Source organism: Otolemur garnettii, unplaced genomic scaffold, assembly GCF_000181295.1.
Source record: "Otolemur garnettii isolate 467f Iridium unplaced genomic scaffold, OtoGar3 scaffold00009, whole genome shotgun sequence".
NCBI classification, from domain to species: Eukaryota; Metazoa; Chordata; class Mammalia; order Primates; family Galagidae; genus Otolemur; species Otolemur garnettii.
In genome coordinates, this window is record NW_003852404.1 from 852,642 (window position 1) to 866,117 (window position 13,476).

The window sequence follows — 13,476 nt, forward strand, 5'->3', positions numbered from 1 at the left end:
TACTTTATTTTTTTTTTTTTACATATACATGTGTTTATTAGGTTTCCATTTTTTGCCTTCACAAAATTAAAAAGGCTTAATATTTAATAACAATAACAATATTTAAGATAAGGACTAGAAACAAAAACCTCGTAAAGAATGAATGAACATAAATATATTCAGAAAAGAAATCAGATGATTGCTGCATTGAAATATTAAGCAATAATAATAAAAATAATGCAAAGAAAGTAACATTCACATTGTCAAATAAGAGTATGTCTATTATAGAATGCTTTGACTCTGAGATTCAGTATGGAGTCATCAGTTAACTTCTTATTTTTTTTACATCTCAAAAAATAGACAACTAATACTTATAAATTAAAGTAAAAGATAATTTCAAAAAACAGATCATGCCAAATCTTATAGACAATAGAAAAAGAAGAAATATCCCCAAATCCTCCTTTTTGGGTCCCCTACTCTCTTGCATACTGGTGAAATTGCACCTAGTTCATGTTAGCTGGCCACTTAGAATGGTCTGTTTATTTTATTTATTTATTAATTTATTTTTTACAGTTTTTGGCCAGGGCCAGATTTGAACCCGCCACCTCTGGTATATGGGGCTGGCACCCTACTCTTTGAGCCCCAGGCGCCACACCAGGAATGATCTGTTGTGAGTGGGTACTGTTGAGATATAAACCTCCCACCCCTCCAGGGCAAAGTGACTCCCAAGCTGGAGACTACTGAGTATTCATTAAAGCCCGGGATAGATTCACCCTGAAAGGAGTCAGGGCACAGCCTGAGGCAAAAGACATTGTGGGGAAAGGTCATTGTCTATCAGTGCTAAAGAGTGCCCATTGTATTGTCTCCTGATGGAACCATTCAAAGGACTTGATCTAGGTTCCTAATGGAAAAGGGATTGTGATAAGTAGAAGGATAGACTGAGATAATGAACACCTACTTCTAGTGCTTTAGGAAGAGACTTGGGGTAGAGGTATCAACTCTATCTTATGCATATAAACAGACACTCTGGACTGAGAAAGGCCCTTTCCCAACCTTTCTGGTGAAGTACAGCACAGGCACAGCTAAGAGGAAAACAGGTGGAGGCCAAGAGGAGCAAATAGGGCCTGATTTGGCCTGTATCAGACTGCAAGCCTTGAGAAGATTGACAGTGTAGAGAAGGAAACTCAGGAGGTGTGAATGACATCTCCACTTGCCCTCAAACCATCAGGGAGGGAATGAGATAGTTCTAGGATTCCAGTGAATTTTGAGGGTCTGGAGCTTCCACGAAGAACCTTGTTTATCCCTTTGGAGGACATAGGCCAATGCAAGTTCTCTGTGGAACAAATACTGAAATCCAGGATGAACTTTCCAATGTCCCCTTTCTATATATTCACATATATTCTATATCCTCACAAGGAATGACATCTAATTTACCCTTTTCTTTTCTCCCAGAGATACTTAAACTTTGGGCAAATAAATGCATTTATACCCTTTAGAGGTAGGATTCTTCTATTTGTATAGTATTAATAGTTCAGTAAGAATGTTTTTGTGTATGGAAACTCAGAGAGCAGGTAGGCTGGCTGGCTGTCAGAGAGTGGGAGGCAGTGGTGTGGCCCTCCCTGTACTGACCTGTAGTGATCATCACCATGAGCCAGGAACATGCAAGACCACCTTCCTTTTCCCTATTGTAGGCTACACCACCATGCAGTGAGTGCTGCATTACCTTACAAAAGCCCACCCATCCATCTTCTGCTCATAGAATGGGTGGCATTGTCCCTATCATGGAACCCATGATTTACTTTCTTTCTTTTTTTTTTTTTTTGAGAGAGCCTCAAGCTGTCCCCCTGGGTAGAGTGCCATGGCATCACACTCACAGCGACCTCCAACTCCTGGGCTCAAGCGAGTCTCTTGCCTCCGCCTCCCAAGTAGCTGGGACCACAGGCGCCCGCCACAAAACCCGGCCATTTTTTGGTTGCAGCCGGCATTGTTGTTTGGCGGGTCCGGGCTGGGGATTCGAACCTGCCACCTTAGGTGTACGTGGCTGGCGCCTTAGCCGGTTGAGCTATAGGCTCCAAGCCATGATTTACTTTCTTACATGGACTAACAGCTCTTTCCCCATGAAGCAAAGAGTTAGTCTCATTTCATTGGTGTTTGAGATCTCTTTCTCCCAGAAGTTAATAGGTTGTTTATCTTTGCTAATTCAAAGTAAAGACATCCATTCACTTCATATCTTATGAATCAAGCATTTCCAACTCTGAAATGATTTTCTGAGTTCAGTATCTCAGAACCATGATAATTGACTTGGTGATGTGAAAAGTCATTTACAAGAAAAATATGATGAGGCTTCTCTTCATCTGGTCCTAGAAATGTTTTCCATAAATCTAGCTTATTAAAACAATGATTCTTTCATAATATCTGTGCAATTTCCAAATGAGATGGTCATAAAATTGCTATAAAATATTAAAAGTCTATTCTCTGCTGATGCTAATGATGCAAATATTGGTGTAGGCCCACTAAGATACACCAAGCACATGTTCATCAAAATGCATAGATAGTGATACCGAATATTTCTTCATACCATATATAAAGAAAATTATGTGCTTTTATTTTGTTTTTTCTTAGTCTTTTCTAGTTAGGAGAGACATACTTTGTATTTATGAGCGTGATGTTCACATGCCTGTGTTGTTCTCATTTTTTATGTTGAGTTTTCTGCATAAAATGTTTTCATACGTTCATTCCTCAATAAATATATACATGCAAGGTACCACAGCAGGTGCTTTAGACAATAAAAACCCAATAAAATGATTCTTAATGCTCCAAAGTTCACAATTGTAGAGTGAGGATGGGATAAAGAGCCAACCAAAATGTCACCCAGGAGAGAACAAATGTAAAATAAAACTGTGATCATTGTGCTATGAAGAATGAACAGAAACGAGTAATTACTTTTGGCTACAGTACCAGAGAAAGCTTCATAAAAAAAACTGGTAATTCACCCTGATCAATGAAAATCATCATTGCAAGTAGCTATCCAAATCTCCCCCAACATAAGAAATCATGCTTTCCAAGACTGTCCCAATTTCCTCCTTAAAGATGAACTTGTAAAAATATTTAAAAAGATGAACTTGGTGGTGACCTCTGTTGCCATTCAGTAGAGAAGTAATCAAAAGTTCTATCATAATAACACAGAAAAAGAAAATTTATGTGGATACATTTTACAAAGCCCAATGTGACTTAGAACCTTAAAGGATTTATCATGATTGATCTTATTTTTAGTAACTTCTATGTCATTAATGTAAATGAACATGAAAGGACCACTCAGTGACTCTGGAGCACTTCTTATGATCCTGAGCTCTCTCACTTCCTAGCTCAGGCTGGATTCACCGAAGTTGTCACTGTAGCAGCTTCTGCCTAGGCCTTGACTCTGGGGATTTTGTTCTGATGAAATCCAAACCTGCTCTGAGGCAACATTGCTCTCAACAGAGCTTCCTAACTGCAGAATCTCTGAGAAAGGATAGTCACTGATTAAGCCCATCCTCCTCTTCCCTTCCTCTGTCTCACATTCATTTGAAAACAAGCACCTAGTCAGCAAAGTCACACAACTCGACACATTTGGGGAGATGCCAGGAAGGATTAGTAGCTGTTTAGAATGGTTGGGAGGGAGTGGAACTGATCTGGACTGGCCCTATTAAGAAACTTGATCTAGTAATATCTGTTGTTCACTGTGGCATTTTAAAACATTCCCATAAATTCTTGGATACTACAGGGCACCAAGGTGAAGTCCATCCCCTTCCCTTGAATGTGGGCCAGGCTTGCTTCTAATGAATAGGACACAGAGGAAGTGACATTGAACAACTGCAGATGCTGAGTCATAAGAGGTAAAACAGCTTCTGCCAGACTCTTGTTTTCTTGGGACACATGCCTTAGGATCTTGGAGCCTTCATGTAAGAAGTCTGGCTATGTAGGTGCCACTATGCTAAAGAGGAGATGAGCTAGATAGACATACCCAAAGAGCTCCAGTTGTCCCAGCCACCAACTGTTTGAGCCTTACCAGCGTCAACTGCCAGCCAGGTGAGTGAGGCAGTCTTGAATGATTTCAGCCCCAGGCTTCCAGTCACTTTTGCCAATGCCAAGTAGAACTGGCCTTGGAATCACCATCACTGACATAGAATGGGGCAGAAATGAGCTGTCCCTGCTGAGTCCTGCCCAGATTGCAGATTTGTGAGCAAAATAAATATTGCTGCTCTAAGCCATTAAGTTTTCTGGGTGGTTTATTATGCCACCAAAGTAACTGGAATATCTACTTAATTTTTTTCATACAATCAGTTTCATTTTCCCCTGAATTGACCAATCAAATTGTTGTTTAGCCAAGTGGAAACTGAGCCAGACTTGCTATTTTTGGAGATTAAATTTCCACAGTGGATTTTTCTATCTGGGAAATGCAGGCTACAGTCATATCATTCTGTTCATTAAACAGCAGAGAAGTGGACTGATTTTTTCCCTCTTTTTATTATCTATGGTAAAAGCATATGTTTGAATTCAGATCTTTTCCGAATTTCATATCAGTTTTTGTTGTATGCTTTATTCCTCACAAGGAAATGTTTTCATCAATTTCCAGCACCCAGCATTGCTCACTGCTTATTTTGAAATCACAGCATTTAATGGTTATTTATCTACCAAAAAAAATCATCTATAATTTTTTCTTTCTGTGGCAGGAAACTGCCAAGTCAGTGTGAATTTCAGCGGTATTTTCCCCTGCATATTCATTTTACTGATTTAAAGGGGGTCCACATTTTTGACTTGATGGAAATGGCCTAACACAGTTAACTGAGTGAGCTCTTAGCCAAATCAATACTTAAAAGTGAAAAGAAGAAATTATAACCTAGTGAAGAGATAAGATGAAGAAAAAAATTAAAGAAGTACCTCAGTTATTATAAAACTGTATTTTAGGTAACTCAACTATCTAGAATACATCTGTGAACAAAAGAAACAACACGACAATTACATAGAAATATCTTGGTAAGTGTTAAAGAGCTGTCCTAATTCATTTATAGACAAGTTTCCCAATCTTCACTCAAAGCGCAGTAAATTCTGTTTCCTCACAGCGCAGTAAATTCTGGTTTCTGAAGTTGCAAATATTTTACACAATATTGTAATATTTTTGGTCATCTAATTTCCCAATCCCTGGTAGATGTGAATTAGCAAATAAGCAACAGGGGGAGGTGCTTGAGGGGAAGAGTTGCAAGACATGAGCATGGGGATAGCAGTGGGAAACATCTGAGAGCATGAGACCAAAAACTTAAAAATAATATTGGAAGGGCTAGACAGTGGCTGACATCTGTAATCCCAGCACCCTGAGAGGACGAAGTGGGAGTGTCACTTGAGGTCAGGAGTTTGAGACCAGCCTGAGTCAAATGAGATCCCTGTCTCTACTAAAAAAGGGAAATTAGCTACTGGGGAGCTTGAGGCAAGAAAATGGCTTAAACCTGCGAGTTTGAGATGGTTATAATCTCAGCTAAGGCCATGGCACTCAAGCCCAGGTGACAGAGTGAGACTGTCTCAAAAAAAAAAAAAAAAGACATGGGAAATCAAAATATGTATAGTACAGTGTCCTTGGCATTGGACCAAATAGGAGTACTTTATTGATATTCAATAGGACAGGTAATGATTAAATTTCACTCTGAATACTCTTTTTTATAAAAGCAAGAAAAATCACAAGTATGAAGAAGCAAAATCCAGTGTATTCAATTCTGATATGAGGACAATTGATGCTAGTACATGGCAGAGGGGAGCAGGGAATGGGGGAGGAGAGGGGGGAAAGAGAGAGGGGGTGGGGAGTCATGGTGTGTGACACACCTTTCAGGGGTGGGATACAATTATAAGAGGGACTTTATCTGACAAATGCAAGCAGTGTAACCAGGTTCTTTGTACCCTCAATGAGTCCCCAACAATAAAAATAAATAAATAAGTAAAAGCAGGAAGAATGGTGTCTTCCATATTTTGGAGAGACTTTATAGCAAATTATCTGAAGAAAGCATGCTTTGGCACTTAAAGTGATAAAGTTCAGTTGTCTAGAAAAATTACTTATATGGAGACATTTTCTCATTTATTGGTTCCATTGAGACTTCCTGTATTTTGAATCCTCATCTGAAAAGACTGCAGAAGTCATGTTGATCAGTATGTGGTCACAAAGTTTAGATTTTCATCTTTAATGAGACTGTAGAGTTATCAACCTTCTCTTTTGTCTAGCACCCCTCCTTCCTTCTGGATGCAAGATTCTGCTTTCTTCCAGGAGATGCCCCTCTGACCATGGGGCTAAATGTAGTTGTCATCTTACAGACTCTACCTCCTTGGTGACAGTGATTGGTCGCAAGTGGCACCTGACAAAGCTGTTCTGGCCCCTGGCCACAATGACAGGCCGCAGGCAGGGATGAGCTTGTTACCCGAGATGAACCTATCTCCCTTGGGATAATTTTAATTAGAACAAAGGAAAGAGGCTACTTTCCTATCGAGTGGTGAAACTGAGTGGATATGGAGCCCAGAGCTGCCAAGGCTTTTGTGTCAGCCTCTGGTAATAAAGCTGATCTGAGATCATCACAGATGCACAGAAAGAAGCACAAAGGATAGATGCAGAGGGAATCTACTGGTTCTGAGGAATTGCATTCCAATCTATGAGGTCCCTGGACCTGTCCTGATTTTGCCTCTCTCACTCCTGTTTAGCAAATCTCTTGATTCCAGGAGCTATCCACACTGGCCTTTCAAGGAATCCTCCTTTGTATAAGTATCTCCAGTTGAATTTCTGTCATTTGCAACTAAAAGTACAAAATAACCTCTGGAAACTGTGTCAGGACCCTTTGAGCTGGTCACTGCAACACTGAGGGTGTGGCATGAATGCTAAGAGAGGAAGGCTGAGAAGCAGCCTTGTTTGTGCAGCTAAGGGGCAGTTGGTATCACTCAAGCCATGTGATTGAAAGGAAATGCTGCTGCCTAACTGAAGGAGGAAAAAAGGGTAGTAGGAGTCCATAGAGTAATCAGCCTTATCAGATTTTTCTTTTCTGAGTAATTCAAGCTAAATGCTCAGCCTTACTCCACTCCCATCCCCAAGGAATCCCCCAAGCCACTAACCACATGCCAACCTAACTCCAGTAGGAGAGAGCAGGGGGCCTTTAGGAGAGAGTGGGGGTGGAGGGGGCTTTGGAGGCTTCCAGCTCTGACTTTCTGAATCACCGAGGCTTTTAAAATCTCTCCTTTTGCCCACCGCCACCATCATTTCCTTATGACCAGAAGAGAGGGAAATGGTCCTCATTGTTAAAGGCCTGCAAATATAGTGACAAGTTTGCAAACAACATACAGACCATGGATAACAACTAACACTTATATAGTGCCATGCACTGTTTGAAGTGATTAACATGTACATGTATTATTTCATTTAATTCTCACGGCTCTATGAGGTAGGTGCTAACATTATTCTTATTTTAGAGATCAGCAAATAGAGGCTTAGAGAGGTTAAGAAGCTTGAAGTGGGTCATGCTTTGTATGAGACAGAGCCAGGATGGAAACTCAGGCAGCCTGACTCCAGAGCCTTCTCTCCTAACCGCTAACTGTGTCAAATTGCCTCCTGGACACAGGGCAGTGGCTGGAGCACTGAGCTGAAGCTTTCCACCTGTACGATTTCTTGATGACATCAGTGCTGACTGTATGAGTGGGTCAGGCAGATTTGGAGAAGTAGGGTCTTACCACTCTGCCTGCTGTGGGAAGTTCTTATCATTTTTTTTTTTTATCATTTAAGTCAGGCCTGTTAACATAGTCTCATGTCCCTCATACACTGCTGGTGAGAATATAATTCAGTACATGATCTGGAAATCCATTTGGAAAAATAGAGGAGCTCTACAAATATTCATGCATTGACTAAGGAGGTTTTCACAAGGAAATAAGAAAAACACAGATTAAACTTTATGCACAATGGTGTTCCACTCAGGGCTCTTTCTTATCAAATGTTTGAAATAATCCAGTCTTATAGCTTTTAGAATTGAAAGGAGATTCACTCACATTTTCCCACAGAAACACCATTTCCTATAAGGTGTATCTGTTATTTATTGCTATGTGACAAATTATCCCATTACCTTAGAGCTTGAAACAACAATGGTTTGTTTTTTCTCACAATTCTGTAGGTTGGTGGGATCGTTCTTCTGTTACCAGCCACAGTTAACCTGAATGGCCATTTCATGGAGAGTGCTACTGGTCAGGCCCTAATAAGGCTGGATGAGCTGAGCCTACATGCTGACATCTGGAGATTATTTATTCAGTTCCAACGCATACTGTCATAGATAAGTTGGGGAACTGGACTCCATAGTACCCATTAAGGGCGGAGCACACTCTGTGCTCCCAGTGAAATGTTAGCTGACTATAAATTTAGTCTAGAATTAAAAATGCTTTGAAGATATAACCACTTTAAGATAGGAAGATACTGTGTAACTTTGTAAACCAGGAGGGGAAATCTGTTTGACATATACTATGATGAGTAATAACATTGTTGATGTTTACTTTTACTGTGTGAATAAAAAGTATCAAAGGGAAAGAGGTGGACAGAGCAGTTCTTTGAGGAGATAGGCTCACTGTTCTCTGGAATTGCTGGATTTTCTGTAAATAAAAGTGAAACTGTTGATCTCTCATCTGCTTCTCCGTTAATTGGCCTGGGAAACAAGTGGACAAACTCCTTGGTCCAGCAACACATCTACTGGTTTTGCAGTTAAGCTAGAGAGTCTGGGCCTAAGATGACTTCTCTCAAACATCAAGGGCCTTCGTGTTGGCTGTTGGATAGAATAACACGGTTCTCCTCCATATGCCCTGTCTCCCTCCAGTAGCTGAACTAGTTTCTATTCAGCATGGCAGTCTCAGGGTAGTGTTCTAAGAGAGAGGAGGTGGAAGCTGAAGAGGCTCTTAAGGTTTTTTTCTCAGAGGTTGTGAAGTGCCACTTCCAACATCTTCTATTGGTCAAAACAAGCCACAGGCTTATTTATTTATTTATTTATTTTTTATTGTTTGGGGTTCTTTGAGGGTACAAAGAATTAGGTTATATTGGTTGCATTTGTTAGGTAAAGTTCCTCTTATAATTGTTATTTATTTATTTTTGAGACAGAGTTTCACTCTGTTGCCCAGGCTAGAGTGCCATGGTATCAACAATCTTAAACTTGTGGATCCAAGTAATCCTCCTGCCTGAGCCTCCCTAGTAGCTGGGACTACAAACATCCTTCACAACACCTGCCTAATTTTTCTATTTTTAGTAGAGATGGGGTTTCGCTCTTGCTCAGGCTGGTCTTGAATTTCTGAGCTCAAGTAATCCTTCTGCCTCAGCCTCCCAGAGTGGTAGAATTATAAGCAGGAGACACCATGCTGGGCCACAAAGCTAATTTAGATTCAAGACGGGTACAGAAAGACACGTTACCTTTTGACAGGAGGAGTGGAAATATCTCACGAGGAAGGATTATGGTCAGGCCATAGGGAGAAGTAATCCATAGGGAGTGAGTATTACACTCATTGACCACAGAAAGTGAAGAAGTTCCAGCAAAACTGAAAAGGATTTGTGAGCTGTATAGCAAAGAATTAACTTTACCCACAGAGTGGTCTAGCATTTGCTCTCAGGTACTGGGAGGTGATTTCTAGGCTTCTAAGTTATCCTACCTGATAGAAGTGTCCTTGTTTGCCTGAGGGCTTTGGCAACAGTCTAACCAAGTGACTTATGATGGGGGCTTTGTGCTATTACATACAAGTTCTGACCTCCAGAGGAATTGGAGACTAAGTGCTTTAGTCTGACCTTCAGAAAGGGCTAAGTGTGCAGATCAGCCACAGGGGCAGTATGTGTTAGAGTCTCAATAAAAACTTTGGACATCAAAGGCTCAGGGGAGCCTCCCTTGTATTCTTTTTTATTGTCACACTTTGATGCTAGGACGGTAACACATCCTTGTGGGTAACAGAAGCTTTCTGTTTGGAGCCCTCTCAGATTTCACCCTATGCATCTGCTCTTTTGGCTAGTTTTAATTTGTATCCTTTCATTATAATAAGACTGTAATACTAAATGGAGCACTTTCCTCTACTTAGAGTTCTGTAAGTAATTCTAGCAAATTATCAAGCCTGAGGGAGTGTGTGGGGAACCGAGAATTTGTAACCAGTTGGTCTACAGTGAGAGTAGCCCTGGGAAACCTCAAACTTGTGACTGAAACCTGAAGTGAGGGCAGTCTTGTGGGACTATTTCCACTGGCTTGGCAGAAGGGCAAACTCCCTGTGATTAATATGTGAAATCTTAGGCAGACTTAGCCATCTGGAGGGTGGTACCTTTAACCTTGAGTTTGGCTAACTCTGGGTAGGAATCATCAGCTATGGCTACTTTATGAACAGGATGTCCTTCAGTAATAAAAATACCAAAAATAATAGCAGCAAACACTTCTATAACATTCATCATGTGCACTATTAATGTATATTAACTGATTGATGCTTGACAACAAACCCATGAGCCAGGTACTATTATTACGCCCATTTTGCAGATGAAGAAACTAAGGCATACAGAGATTAAATGGCTTAAGTTTATAAAGATTGTAATTGGTGAAACTGAGATACAAGATTGGGTATTCTGCCTTCAGAGTCTACCATCTCAACTTCTATCTACTGCCTCCCAAAGTATCTATCTATCTGCCTATCAAATTATCTATGTAACTATGCACATACTACTGAATTTGGTTTGCTAATTTTCTTTTTGTACTTAGGGTTTTGTGTGCGCATATTTGTAACAATGGCCTATACTTTTCTCTTTTTGTGCTCTCCTTTTTTTGTTATTGGTATCAAGATTATATTAACTTCATAAAATAAGGTGGAAGCTTTCTCAAGCTTATTAATTGCATTGTCCAATTCTTCTATATCCTTACCAGTATTTTATAGTCTTACTTTATTAAGTTCTACTAGGCCTGTTCAGATCTCCATTAGGGTTGTGTTTTGCATATTTCAAAATAATATTAACACAAAAAGGAATATAAAGCAAACTTCAAAATTAAAATAAAGTGAAATAATGAACCTAACTATGTATCAAGTCAGTAACATTACCCACAGAGAAAGGAGATAAGTGATTTATGCATAGTAATCTGACTGTACATTCCTAATATATATTATATTATAATATATTATAAAGACATATAAAACTACAAAGAAATCTTAAATTTTCCCTAGTAATTTTATTATTGCAAGTGATATTAATGTTGCAGTTTTGAAACTATTTTTGTGTATTATAGGGTAAAGCAATATATGCAACTATGTTCATATTGCTCAGAATCAGGACTTTCAGTTAAGTAAATGGAAATACAAATGTAAATATCAAAGACGTTAGGAAAAATGCTTGAAGACTAATTTGAATCAAAACCAAACATGGAATACTATTATTATAAAATATATTTTCTAGTTATTTATACCAGGGTTGGCAAACTTTTCCTATAAGTGGCCAGGTAGTAAATAGTTCAGGTATATGGTTGCAACTATTTAATGCTGCTGTTGTTACATGAAAGGAGCCACAGAGTATAATGTGAAAAAATAAGTATGAATGTGTTTCAGTAAAAATTTATTTACAAAAACAAGCATTGGAGTGGATTTGGTTTAAGGGTTATAGTTTTCTGGCCCCTTGTTTTACATTTTAAGAATCTAGAATCCATGCTCCTGACCTCAACAACAATGAGAACATTTAGCACCTATATCTTAGTTTCTGAATACCGTTGCCCACTGAAAGGAATGAGAGCTTCTTGAAGAGATAGCTTATTCTAGATCTAGGACAGGAACAGTTCAAGATGAGCCCAGATTGTCTTGTGTCAGAAAGCAAAACAAACAAGCAAACACAAAAAACAAGCTCATCCTAGACAGACTGCTAAGTTAGTCCAACACATGAAAATCAATCAAGAGATCAAAGACCTGATCAATCAAGAGATCAAAGACCTGAATGTAAGGAATAAGGCTATAGAACTGTTGGGAAAAAATAGTTATAAATCTTCATGTACTTAGATTAGACAATAGTTTCTTAAATATAACAGCAAAGGAATAAGCAACAAAAGACAAAAATAGATATATTGGACTACATAAAAATTAAACACATCTGTGCTTTAAAGGACACCAACCAGAAATTAAAAAGGCAACCCTCAGAATGGGAAAAATTATACCTCTGATAACCATACATCTGACGAGTGACTTGTAGCAAGAATATATAAAAAGCTCCTAAATCTGGGCAGCACCTGTGGCTCAAGGAGTAGGGCGCCGGCCTCATATACGGGAGGTGGTGGGTTTAAACCTGGCCCTGGCCAAAAACTGCAAAAAAACTCCTAAATCAAAACAATTAATAGAATGTGTAAAGGACTTGAGTAGACTGTTAAAAAAACATATACAAAGAGTATCTTTATATGAAAAGATACTCAGTATCATTAGGGAAATGCAAATTAAAATGCTGGGGGATACTACTTTCTACCTGTTAGTATAGCTGTAATAAAAAGGATAAACAATAACAAACATGGGCAAGGATAGTGAAAAATTAAAACCTTCATACATTGTTGCTGAGAATATAAAATGGTATAGCTGGCTCGGTGCCTGTGGCTCAAGTGGCTAAGGCGCCAGTTACATACATGTGAGCTAACGGGTTCGAATCCAGCCCAGGCCTGCCAAAGAACAATGATGGCTGCAACCCCAAAATAGCCGGTTGTTGTGGTGGGTGCCTGTAGTCCCAGCTACTTGGGAAGCTGAGGCAGGAGACTCGCTTGAGCCCAGGCGTTGGAGGTTGCTGTGAGTTGTGATGCCATGGCACTCTACCCAGAGCGACAGCTTGAGGCTCTGTCATAAAATAAAATAAAATAAAATAAAATGGTATAGCTGCTATGAAAAACAGTTTGGCAGTGTGTTGAAGAGTTAAACATAGAGTTACCATATGATTCAATAATTCCACTTCTAGGTATAGGTAAGAGAAATTAAAATACATGTCCACATAAAAACTTGAATGTTTGTAGCAGCATTCTTTATAATAGCTAAAAAGTAGAAACAACCCAAATGTTCCTTAACTTATTCATGGATAAACAAAATATGATGTATCTGTATAATGGAATATTATTCAGCCATAAAAAGCAAGATGTACTGACACATACTACCACATCCTTGAACCATAAAAAAATTACACTAAAGGAATGAAGCCAAATACAACAGGTTATATACTGTATTATTTGCCAAAATAGGCAAATCTATGTAGGCAGAAAACAGAGAAATGGTTGTCAGGTATTGGGGTGACTGCTAATGGAGAAAGGGTTTCTTGTAGAGGTGATGAAAATGTTTTGAAATTAGACAATGAAAGTGATTGCACAACTCTGTGAATATACTACAAACCACTGGATTATATATTTAAAATGTAAGTTTTGTCATATGTGAGTTATTTCTCAATTTAAAAAAGAATTCTCAAAACTCAATAATATGAAAACATGGAACTCGATA